The 12,381-nt window shown below is 35.7% G+C and overlaps 1 protein-coding gene across 7 annotated transcripts in view; it reads left to right on the forward strand.

Moving 5' to 3' along the window:
- The first annotated feature begins 4,541 nt into the window (after positions 1–4,541).
- The window catches only part of LOC106090796 (protein AF-17), a 90,316-nt gene continuing 82,476 nt past the window's right edge, over positions 4,542–12,381 (forward strand). For 6 of the 7 annotated variants that reach the window (XM_013257138.2, XM_013257104.2, XM_013257131.2 and 3 more), the window contains exon 1: positions 4,542–4,764. The gene's annotated coding sequence lies outside the window, so the exon portion shown is untranslated. Of the gene's footprint in view, positions 4,765–4,806; positions 4,986–12,381 lie in introns of those variants that run through there. The other variant, XM_059362913.1, reaches the window with a different exon arrangement.

Below are 12,381 nucleotides of genomic sequence, written 5' to 3' on the forward strand. Positions count from 1 at the left end.
AGTCGATCTGAAAAAGAAAGGATTGTTGCAAATAAGTTCTCCATAACTGAGAACTCATTTTATGAGAACTCGCGTTTGAGAACCTTAATGAATATATTTTTTCCACATATGCAAATTCTCATAAGGATGGTTGTGGTGGTGATGTTGGTGGTGGTGCTGCCGCTGCTAGTTGAACAGGATATATATATTGGGGGGGTAATGAGACAACAACATCATCCATCTTCTACATAAAAAACCTCCTTCGCAAAGCCGCCACCAACTCTCTTTTTTCACACACAAACAAAAACAAAGGTGTAAGGTGTTTGACGGAATTAATTGCTTAAAAAAACGCCAAAATGTCGCGATACAAACTCTTGCTGTGATGGCATTTGGTTTGATGCTTATGGTACTAAATATAGTACTCAAATGTAGATTACGGTTTTGGAATATTGAAAATGTCATCGTTAACTTAAAAAAATTAATAAATAAAAATCCAACTTACAACGAAAACTTTATGGGGCTAATACCTCTTATCGGCAGATCGATCTATTCGGAGGTTATATCAAATTTTCTCATGAACATTCCTATAAGAAACAGCGGAAATACTTCTCTCACACAGAAAAAATCACTGCAAACGCAACAAATTGGAGAACATTGTAGAATGTAAACGTCGTATAACCACTTTAATTGACTTCAACAAAAATCCAAATTACAAAATTGTTAATTTAATCAATAATACAAATTCCTTTATACACAGAAAAAAAATCGCACAAAATTTTTAATTAAAAATTTTTCAATTCACAGTAAAAATATTGACCTATATTTGACCGACTAAATATGGTATTGACCTGTAAAAAACTTTTCAAACAAGGTGTTCACTTTTACAAAAAAAAAATCGATTTTCTTTTGTATCACGGCAATATATTTTTAATTGTACGAATTAAATTTTTATTTAATGGTTCAAATTGTGCATTTATCATGATTATATTGTGTTACCTTTGGCACACATGTAATACGAGAAAATTGACAATGAGTCATATACAGAACGTGGCGAGACAAAAAAAAAATCAAGAAAAATAGAAAGTGTCATTTTTTATATCTTTCCGTAAAATATAATTTATATATTTTAATCCATATGGAGATTATATTGACTAAGAAAACGGGGCTGAGGACGAAAGATAAATGGTATTGTACGTAAAGTGCAAGATTGGTATTATTTGATTAATTTTTTTATTTTTTTCTAAGCCTGGATCATAGAATAAGAATATTATATTTATTTCATGTTTTATACGCAATTAAATCCTATGCAATAAAAAGTTTTTTATTGATTTCAAAAACATTAATTTTATTGTTTTTTATACAGTAAAAAAGTTGCTTAAAAGAAAGGGCAACTTTCAAATAATTGGTTTATAGAGATAATATACACTTTAATTGGATTTTTGAGCTTATCAACAATCCAAATTGCAACATTTGGTAATCAATTACACAAATTCCTTTATAGAACCTATTTAAGCAATTTTTTTATTGAATGCACACATTTTGTACCTGAACCTAGTTTTAATTTTTTTCTGTGTATCTTAGCTCGTAATTTTCGAATTTTGAGCCAATACTGAATAACTTTAATGTCAAAACAAAAGGATACTAAAAACGGTACTTGAGAATTGCCATCTCTTGTAAGAGAGAGAAAAACCACAAACACATACACATGCAAACAAAGAGAAACCAGAGAGAAGACCAACATTACATGTCAATTTACATCCCTATTAGGCATTGCTTCCATCTTTAATTTCTCTCTATTCTACCATTTATAAACAAAAATAATATAAACAACAAAGTAATTTAAAGATTGGAGGTTTTAACAAATTTAGTGACGAATAAAATACAACGATAATGACATACAAAAAGTTTTCAAAAATTGTAGAAGTGACTACGAACAAATTTCATTCTAGAGGGTATGTTCAGTGATAATCAAGTGTACATGACAGTTGTCCCACTTCCACCTGCTTGATTTCTAATAAGATTTTATTTGGAGGCTGTTTGTTATGTTATCTACAATAGCCGTGTTTTTTTAATGGAAATATTAATTCATGGTGGGAATTAATTTCGTGCTTCATAGAAAAATCTCAACATATTTCATCAATAATCTTAACAAAATATATATTTTAAACATTTCTTCATAAATTAAGAAGATTATGAATATACAAAAAGGTGAAATTTGCCCATGAAAATCCATTAAGTAACAAACTTCTCACAATGAGTGCTGTAATGATGTCTGATTCAAGTTTAAGCTTAATGATAAGGGATCACTTTGCATTTAGAATTCGTCTGAAGTGACGCGTGTTAGAATTTACAGTTGGTGGGGACACCAACTTCGAAAGTACAACCTGGTAAAGAGTGGTACCCTGCCAATTCATTTCAAATTGAAATTAAAAAATGTATAAGGGGCTTCCTTTTTATAGCCGAGTGTTTGGGTAGCAGTTTTTACATGGCATAATACCTCACAAATGTTGCCAGCAATAGGAGGGTAACCGCAGCTGAAAATTTTTTCCGATGTTTTCGTCAAGATTCGAACTCAGGCGTACGGCGCCATAGGTGGACATGCTAACCTCAGCGCTGCGGCGGCCTGCAAAAGGTTCTACAACAAAAAATATTTGGCAAGACTTCCTTCAGCTCTTCGAAACGACCAAACTAAATTAAAACTGGCCAAGAATGCAAGCCAACTCGTAAAAGTAAGTAGCTACGACAACATGAACTAGGTATATTGAAGTAAAAGGTATATGCATTGTTTTTGCGGGTCAGTATGCATTACGCATCTAATGAATGCGTCTCTCGCCGTATGCCGTGTTCCATTGGTATCAATGGAACCTGATTAGTTCCAACACTGAACTGCGTTCGCATTACTTCGACGTGGATCCCATATTTGGGTATTATCCACTTAATCTTTATTGTATATGCGCCCAGAACTCCGCATTCATACTAATCCTCAAGCTCCAAAATATTTCTTGATGTATAGTATTCGTTCGGCGTATCTAATCACCGCCTCCGAATTTATCGTTCTCCTTTGGACTATTGTTTCTGGCGAAACGTCGCTAACCAACCCCACGCTCGCAATGTAGGTGTGCTCTACAACATCTACAACTTCGTGCACCTCATTAATGCACGTGCTAGTAGTAGCCATAATCCCTAGCAGGAGATTAAGCCACAGGTCCTTCTGCATCCATGTTAAAATTTTTTTTAATTCGTAATCTCATCAAAACCTATCATATAATAACTATACTACAAAATGTTGTGGATTTTTCTTCAAACGTACTTCAGTTTCATGTTCCTAGCGTTCAAACTCGTATTTTGTACTTTTTTTGTCAGGGGTGTTTTACTTACCCATTATGCGGATTTTCTAGCTTAGTATGTATGGAGAAAAATATTATCCCCGTTTAGCTAAAGCCCGCTTACAAAAATTGCAAATTTTGCCCATGAACATTTCACTAAGCAACAGGAGCAAACTTCTGACATATCTATGAGTGCAGTCCGATTCAAGTTTAAGCTCAATGATAAGGAGCCTCATTTTTATAGCCGAGTCCGAACGGCGTGCCGCAGTGCGACACCTCTTTGAAGAGAAGTTTTACATGGCATAGTACCTCACAAATGTTGCCAGCATTAGGAGGGGAAAACCACCGCTGAACATTTTTTCTGATGGTCTCGCCAGGATTCGAACCCAGGCGTTCAGCGTCATAGGCGGACATGCTAACCTCTGCGCTATGGTGGTCTCTTACTATCGTCGTTTATTAAAACATATAGTGTCATCATTCAATTTGAATGACAAAAATTAAAGAGGACGAACGAAACATATTTATTCACAGATCATTACGTTTTGACGTGGCAAAATTGCTATGGATTTAAAAAAAAATCACATTTATGAACTCCGAGAAACATTTCCCTCACGAGGATTTCAAAAGGTGGTCTCACGCGAACAGCTGTTAACAGCCTGCCGGGTCTGACGGTATTAATATGACTGATTTTTGCTTGAATTCTCTTTGTGGTAATCTTCTTTCTCGCATATTCTCTGCTGATGTACGCGAACGTACTCAAATTTCTTGGTCGATGATCAGCTTGATGACAAGATGGCGGATTGCAGCATATGATTTGTGGTTGTTGTACAAATGATAACACCTTTAATTGTTTCGCCATGGCCATTTACATTGAGATTTTGAATTTATCAATTTGGTAACGTTACGTTTATTTCACTAACTATCATGATTCTAATACAAAACGAACCATATATGAACCAATTACTCGTTTACTTAACGTCTTCGTTTTTATTTTCATTAAATTGGAAGTTGGTGTAAAATTTCGATGTGTCTATATAATGAAAGCAAAATTATTCACTCAATTTCATACTTATAAACTTAAACTTCACGAAACAAAAAAACATCCATACGTTAGAACGTTACGTTTCTGATAGAAACTAACTAGGATATTAGATTAATTGAAACTTATTTGCAGTTACTTATATGTGTACCGACTACTCACCATTCCTTCATTCCACTTTCGTCGAGAACGGTCATTCCAATTACTTACGAATACACAAGAAGTAATGAAGAAACAAACTAATTTTAAGAGCTCTCAAAATTAATAATATATTTCGTGTTTCTTACAAAAACAAACAATTCGAGAAGCCTCCTAAAGTTACAAGTGCAAAAGATGTGCTGTTGTGTCTCTGTGTCTGGCAAATAATAAATTGTTTAAAATTTGTGAATTGTTTTGTTGGTGACGACGAAATATAAGAAGGTTAGCCAGCCCAGCTATTTTCATTAATGATGTGCAAAGAAATCAATATAACCCATCAATAGTGTTGTTTTATTATAAATTACACATTAACAAATACACCACACAAAAAATATTTGCCCTCTGTGTTCTTTCTAGCCACCAGAAGTAGAATAAAAGTGTGCAAAGTGTGGTGCAGTATTTGTTCAAGAAAAAAATCAATACCAAATTGTTTGAGAAAAATAGTGAGTTGGTGTTTATTTTCCAAGAATATTCGACAATTTTGCTTAAAATTGTAGTAAAAATTAAAAGAAATAAGTGTGTTAAGAATAACCAAACAAGTTTTACAGATTTTCCCATTAGAAAAGGCGTGTTACGTTTTTTTTCGGCCTGCCTGTCTGCTTTTTCTCTACGTGATACGTGAGATGATGGTATTTTTTCTGTTCTATGTTTGATGAAAAAAAACTAAGCAAGCGTTGTTTGACCACTTTTAACTATATTAAAGAGAAATTTAAGCCGCTATTTTCTAGTAGAAAATAGGAAATATTTAATTTAAAATGAAATAAAAATTAGTTCCATATCTACTAGTGTGTGCCATTCCAATTGAAAGTGTCAACCAAGCAAAATATTTGAAGAAAAAAAATCAATAGATATTTAGTATACTTGCAATCCCCCGCCTAATACAGCAGTTTCCCAGTGAAGCATATCTCCCCCCGCCCCCCATTCATTTGAGAAAAAGCGCCCTTTTTTTCTTGTTGTATCTCCTCTTCTGGCAATAACTAAAGTTTTCTTGTTTTCCCATTCTTCCCTATCTCTCTCTGCTGGGTCTGACTGAGTCTATTCACATGGTTCTTATTATCCTCTTACTTCCTGGTATACATCCTCCCTCACAGCCGCGTCCAAGTGGCTTACATTTGTTCGTTTGAGTTCTTAGCAGCAGGTTCGTGGTTCGTTGGTACGGTGTGTTTTTGTTTTCTTTTTTACTTGGGTGTGTGTGTGTACGTTTTTGAGCAGCCCGATTGTAAGTTTGAGTTGTGTGTGTGTGTATCCATCATTCATTATTCTTCCCTTCTCTACTCTCTTAGTTCTTTTTTTCTTCATTTTGTTTTTATTCTAATGTTTCTTTTTTTCTGTTTAATGTTATGTCAGCGCCAAAGAGGGAAAAGAATTACTCTTTGGTCAGCGCATTTTATTTTATTTGTTTACAAATAAGAAAAATGTGCTGTGTTGTCCTAAATATTTTGCTAATAAAAAAAACTACCTATGAATATCTGCAAATTGTTAACTATAAAACTGATATGGAGATAAAAGAAGTGCAACAAAAGTGGGATATCAAAATCAAAAATATTTTCTCATCGACTTTTAATCAGTTATAACAAACAATAAGGACCAATTTGTCAGGGTTCAGTTTAAATTTATTTTGTACTAGGTTGGCTGATTATGAAAAATTACCCAATTTTTTTTCTTTATCTCCCGATAATCTTAAAAGTGTGAAGAATCAGGGAAATTTTCTGGTTACATTTATAAGCCAATTAAAAGTGCGATAAATTTTACAGAGCCAATTCTAAAGAACCCTCCTTCATGCATTGTTGTTGTAGCCACATTTCCGACCGATCGCCGCGGGATCGTTGCCGTTGTTGTTGTAGCAACGTGTTGTGTTCTCTCTTTTGTCTGCTTGACTCCTTTGAATATCCAGATCCAGGAAATCTGCAACTAAGGTGGGGTGCTTCCAGGAATTTGTGCTTGAGTCGGGTGGGTCTGGCTGGGCAATTTAACAGGTTATGTGTGTCGTGTGATCACAGATCACAATCGAGTCACACTTCCTGTCCGTAACTGTAATTGCAGTACTCCGTACACGAAGCATACCACTATCGAGTTGTACTTCTCATTATGACGATAAACACCACACAAATAGGAGCCCCCAGTTCCAACTAGTGTGGTGCTCATTACCATCCCGTGTCGGGTATTGGTCCCCAAAGAGTTGTGACTCTGCGGCACGCCGTTTTGACTCGGTTTAAAAAGCAGCCCGTTATCATTGAGCTTGAACTTGGATGGGAGAGCACTCAGTGGTATGGGAGAAGAAATTTGCATTTGAAATGCCATATACATGCATACATACAAGCATAGCATATCGAAAGTCTTGGTAAGAGTCACGATGAATTGCCAACGGATACGTCCTTACCTGATGGGGATTTGGCGAATATGCAGTTTGAGAAATCCAAGCCGACACTCAACACTTGAAAATGTTCTAGCAAGTCTTGGGAGTAGTGCTAAAAGTTTCTTGGCTACCAGACTACCTAAGGCACCATAACTTTAATCTTTTCTTTGATTGAGTAGCCGGATGCCTTTGCCCATTTTCCTGACATCGAATGCTTTATAGGCTTTACCACAATGACGCCATTTTTATTGGCTCGAGCGGCTTTAATTGAACTGGCGACTTCAGCAAAAAAAAAGGTTGATCCGAAATTATAATATTTTATATAAAACTAAATTACATTTTAAATTTTTCTCACTTCCACTTTCATTTAATATTTTTCGTCCAACAAAATTGAACAATAAGTCATCGAAAATGTTTCTAACCTTTTCACCAATGTGCCCATAATCATAAATTCACAAAAGTTTGAATCAGATGTTCGTTGCTCTCAATATCTTGTAACTCTGGCTAGATTTATGTTTTTTTAGAGTAAAGCTGTGCTCTTGAAATTTTTGCACAAATACTTCCTACTAGTGTAGTTTGGTTGGGATTGTAAATGAGCTATATCGGTCCATATTTAGATATTGCCCCCATATAAACCGATCTCTCATTTATACTTCTTGAGCCTGTAGTGATCGCAAATCTTATCCAACTTCGCTGAAATTTTGTAATATGAAATTTTCTATGGCCTTTAACATATGTGCCAAATAGTTTGAATCGGTCCATAACCTGGCATAGCTCCCATATAAACCGATCTCCCAATTTTACACCTGTCGAGAACAGAAAAAGCAATTCAGTCGAGAACATGAAAAGCATTTTCAGCTGTTGTTTCCCCTCACTAATACTGGTGGCATTTGAGTATACCCGAGTAAAAAAATGGTATGTTCAGATCCAATTATATCTTCCTTCAGATAAAATTGTATCTAGTTAGATAAAAATTTCATCTCAAATTTGTACCGAATTTTCAATTTTTTTCTAGGTTATCCTTATGTTGTCAAACTGTTGAGCGCTAGCTATAAAAAGATTTCAAACAAAAACTTTTCATCATAAAATTTTGAAATACTTGTATAGGAGCTCTAGCAACAACACCCATTCTCAAACAACGATGCGTTGTCTTAACAAGTAGCAGAGCTTTTTGGAGGTGTATGACGTTTACGATATTTTATAAAAGTATGTGACGTTATAAGAACCATCTCTGAACCAGAGATCCAGATAGATGCCAGCGTGCAGGATGTGTGCCCCAATTGGGACCTGGGACCACACGTCATCCGTTCAACTGCCCAGCCAGACCCACTCGACTCAGATCGAGATTCCTCTGGGCGCACCTCACCTTAGTCGCCCAGTTCCTGGTTCTGGATATTCAACAGAACCAAGCAGACAAAACATAGAGTAAAACACACTGCTACAACAATAACAAAAAAAGTTTTTTTTTTTATTCGATTTTGTTTTATATTGGGTTGCCCAGAAAGTAATTGCGGATTTTTTAAAAGAAAGTAAATGCATTTTTAATAAAGCTTAGAATGAACTTTAATCAAATATACTTTTTTACACTTTTTTTCTAAAGCAAGCTAAAAGTAACAGCTGATAACTGACAGAAGAAATAATGCAATTACAGAGTCACAAGCTGAAAAATTTGTCAACGCCGACTATATGAAAAATCCGCAAATACTTTTAGGGCAACCCAATATTTTGATCTTAGTTTTTTTTGTGTTCAACAAAAACATAATGATTATATACCTATGTAAATATTTAGCCCTTATACCCGCAGGCATTTTGAAAACAATTATCTTTTTCTCATGTTATAAAGGGTCCTAATCTAAACTTCATTAAACTCCAAACCAGTGTTGCCACTCAAGAAAATTATTTCCTACAAAAATTTAAGAAAAATCCAACCAAAACAGACCAAAACCTACCAAATATTCTACAAGCCAAAAATGGGGTATAGCGTGTATTTTTAGCCACTGCCGATCAATTGGCCATTTTGACATTCCATTTTGAACACATCAAATTACATTATATACATTTTCAACTCTTCAAATTACTAGATCGTCATTATTCATAGAGGATCTAGAAAAACACGTCCGTCTGTTTGTTGAAATCACCCTACTGCCTTAAGTTAAACAAGTAAAAGCGTGCTTAGTTCGGCCGGACCGAATATTGGAAACCCACACCATGGATTCTGCTAAAATATGGGAGCTATAACTGGATACAGACCGATTTGGAAAGTAATTGGTAAAGTTGTTGAAAGTCCAAACAGAACACTGTATGCAAAATTTCAGCCAAATCGGATAAAAACGCGGCTTGTAAGGGCTGAAGAAGTCAAATCGGGAGATTGGTTTGTATGGGAGCTATATTAGGTTATAGACCGATTCGGACTGTATTTCGAACAGTTGCTGGAAGTTGTTACATAACGCTATCTGCAAATTTTAGCCAATTTGGACTATAATTGCGGCTTGTGCTCAGGGCCACTTGTTTAGGGCTCAAGGAGTCAAATCGGAAGATCGGTTTATATGGGAGCTGTATCAGGCTATAGATCGATTCAGACCATATTGAACACGTAATCTGATGGTCATGCGAGAAGCCGGATAAGAATCGCGACCTCTACAGGCTTAAGAAGCCAAGATTCCAGATTGGTTTATATGGCAGCTACATCAGGTTATGTACCGATTTGAACCATACTTGGAAGTCATAGCAATCACTTCATGCAAAATTGCAGCCAAATCGGGCAGGAATTGCGCCTTCTAGTGGCTCAGAAGTGAAGATCCAAGATCGGTTTATATGGCAGCTATATCAGTATATGGACCGATGTAAACCATACTTGGCACAGTTGATGGAAGTTGTTACAGAACGCTATCTCAAAAATTTTAGCCATATAGGACAATAATTGCGGTTTGTAAAGGCTCAAGAAGTCAAAACGGAAGATCGGTTTATGTGGAAGATATATCTTAATCTGAACCGATATGGCTCATTTCAAATCCCCAACGACCTACATCAATACTAAGTATTTGTGCAAAATTTCAATCGCCTAGCTTTACGCGTTGGCCCGCTATCGTGGTTTCGACAGGCGGGCGAATGGACGGGGTTTACGGGGTCTTAGACGAATATTTCGAGGTGCTACAAACGGATTGACTAGATTAGTACTCCCCCATACTATGCTGGTGGGTATAAAAATGTCCTATATCATTATATTAAACAGTTTACACTGATCTCCCGATGAGAAATCTTCAGTTTATAAAGTCGTATTTCTGACCCAATTTCAATGAACAACCGTGCCGAGTTTGGATAAAGCGATCTCCCAATTTAGATGTTTGAGCCCAGAAAGAGCGCATTTACTCCCGATTTTCGTCGTTACACTGACTTGAGTGGACCATGAGTATGGACCAGATTTGGCCATATTTGTATGAGGCAATAACATTTACTTCAAATTTATTGCATCATTTGCTAGGTTTTTGATTGCACTCTTCCCTTATGGAGTCAAACGTCGTCATATGAACGGCCAAAAGCACCATTGCCTTTTTCCTCGATTTTTGTTTCACATTCTCTATATGTATATGGAGTAAAGTTTAGTACCTATTTGCCGGCTGTTATTTTGAATTCGAATTAAGATATGCTGCTATTTTTCCTAATTTGACATTTTATTGCTTTGTCTCTTCCACTGAAGCTGTTGATATGTTATTTTGTTGGTTTATCTTTGATTGTAGTGGAATTCGTTTTTTAATACCCAAACACTTTGTTGTTTGTTTTGGCCAAATACATTTTAGTCGGCATAAGCCATAAAGTTCATTCACTTCTTCACTCAACGTCTTAGGCCATTATATCGAAGAGCCCAAGTTCTATCAAGGATTATTTGTAATGCATATTATCTCATGACACCGATACTAACTGTGCATGTAAGAGTATGATCAGTGTGTGTTGAATATGGGTGTCGTATGACATGCAAGGTGTAAAAAGGCTTGCCTATTTCTCTTTGAAATCTACAACATGTGTCGAAGAATAAGAGCTTACTTAGAGCTAGAGTTTTCCTAGAAGTCCGGCAACCAGAACAGAAGATTTTAAACTGTTCAGCCATCTCGTTGAGAGATTCGCGGCAATCAAGTGCGCCTTTTGATTTCAGGAATACAGTGAATCAAAAAAGTATTCGTACACCCACAGCTTTCATATTGAAATATGTTCGAAAAAAGCACTATATATCATAAAGAAACAATTTAAAATTTTACTGGTAAGAGTAAAGTGCAAATTTTGTTATGAAGCAAAAGAACCATACATTTCTCAATTTTTATGAATAAAAAATAACGAAAAAAAAAGTCCAATTATCCAATTGTCCAAAAAAATTATTCGTACATCGAGATTTTTTAAATATGTATGAAGACAAATAGTCAATAAAAGTAATGTTTAGTATTTTGTTGGACCTCCTTTAGCTTTGATAACGGCCTCTAAACGACGGTGCATACTTTTCACCAGGGTGGATATGTCATTTGCAGAAATATTGTCCCACTCAGTCCTTAATGGGGTTCTAAGGGATTCCTTTGACAAAATGTTTCCAAATTCTTCTAAAGGTCCAGGGATTGAGGAGGCGTTTTTAGCTGCTTACAATTATATAACAACCATTCACGTACAAGATTTGACGTGTGCGTGAAGTCGTTGTCTTGTTGAAACAAAAAGTTTGACAAGTCTCGTCCAAGTTTTCTCACACTGGCATGCAAATTATTTTTGAGAATGTTCAAATACACTTGCTTGTCCATTTTTTCGTTCACAAATGTCATCAAGCCTACTCCAAATGCAGCCGTACTTTCCCAAACCATTACATTTACCCCACCTTGCTTTACAGTTGGAATAAGGTTCTTTTATTGCATAGCAGTATTGACTTTTCTCGAAACGTTAATGGGTCCCTCAGGTCCAAATAAATTTAATTTTGAAACGTCGCTAAATATTGTACATTCCCAAAAAGAATCGGGTTCTTTAATGTAGCGTTTAGCGATCTCCAGCCGTTTCTTTTTGTTGCTTTTGGAAATTAAAGCCTTTCGGCATGCATCTCTACTTTCTTTACGAGCTCTGTGCAGGTAGTTTGATGATTTACGTTTTTATTGGTGACTTCTTAATCTGTTTGGATATTTTTCTAGCAGTTGGTCTCGGATTTTGAGCCACATACTTTATTATATTAAGCTCCTCACGATGAGATAACGTTTTCGGTCTTCCAGCGTTCTTATTTGGAGACCAAATGACCACTGTCATCATATTTTTTATCACGCTTTAAACCGTGGAGGCTGCTCTACCAATGATCTTTCCAATTTCACGCAAAGATTTATTTTCTGTATGTAGTTTTAGTATTAATTTCCGAATATCCAAAGCAAAGTCAGCAATTCGTCCCATTTTGCCTATTTGCAATAAATATTAATGCGCAACTGGTCGAGTATCAATTATAAAAGCAAGATAACGCACCATCATAA

This window comes from Stomoxys calcitrans, chromosome 2, assembly GCF_963082655.1.
Source record: "Stomoxys calcitrans chromosome 2, idStoCalc2.1, whole genome shotgun sequence".
Lineage (NCBI taxonomy): Eukaryota > Metazoa > Arthropoda > Insecta > Diptera > Muscidae > Stomoxys > Stomoxys calcitrans.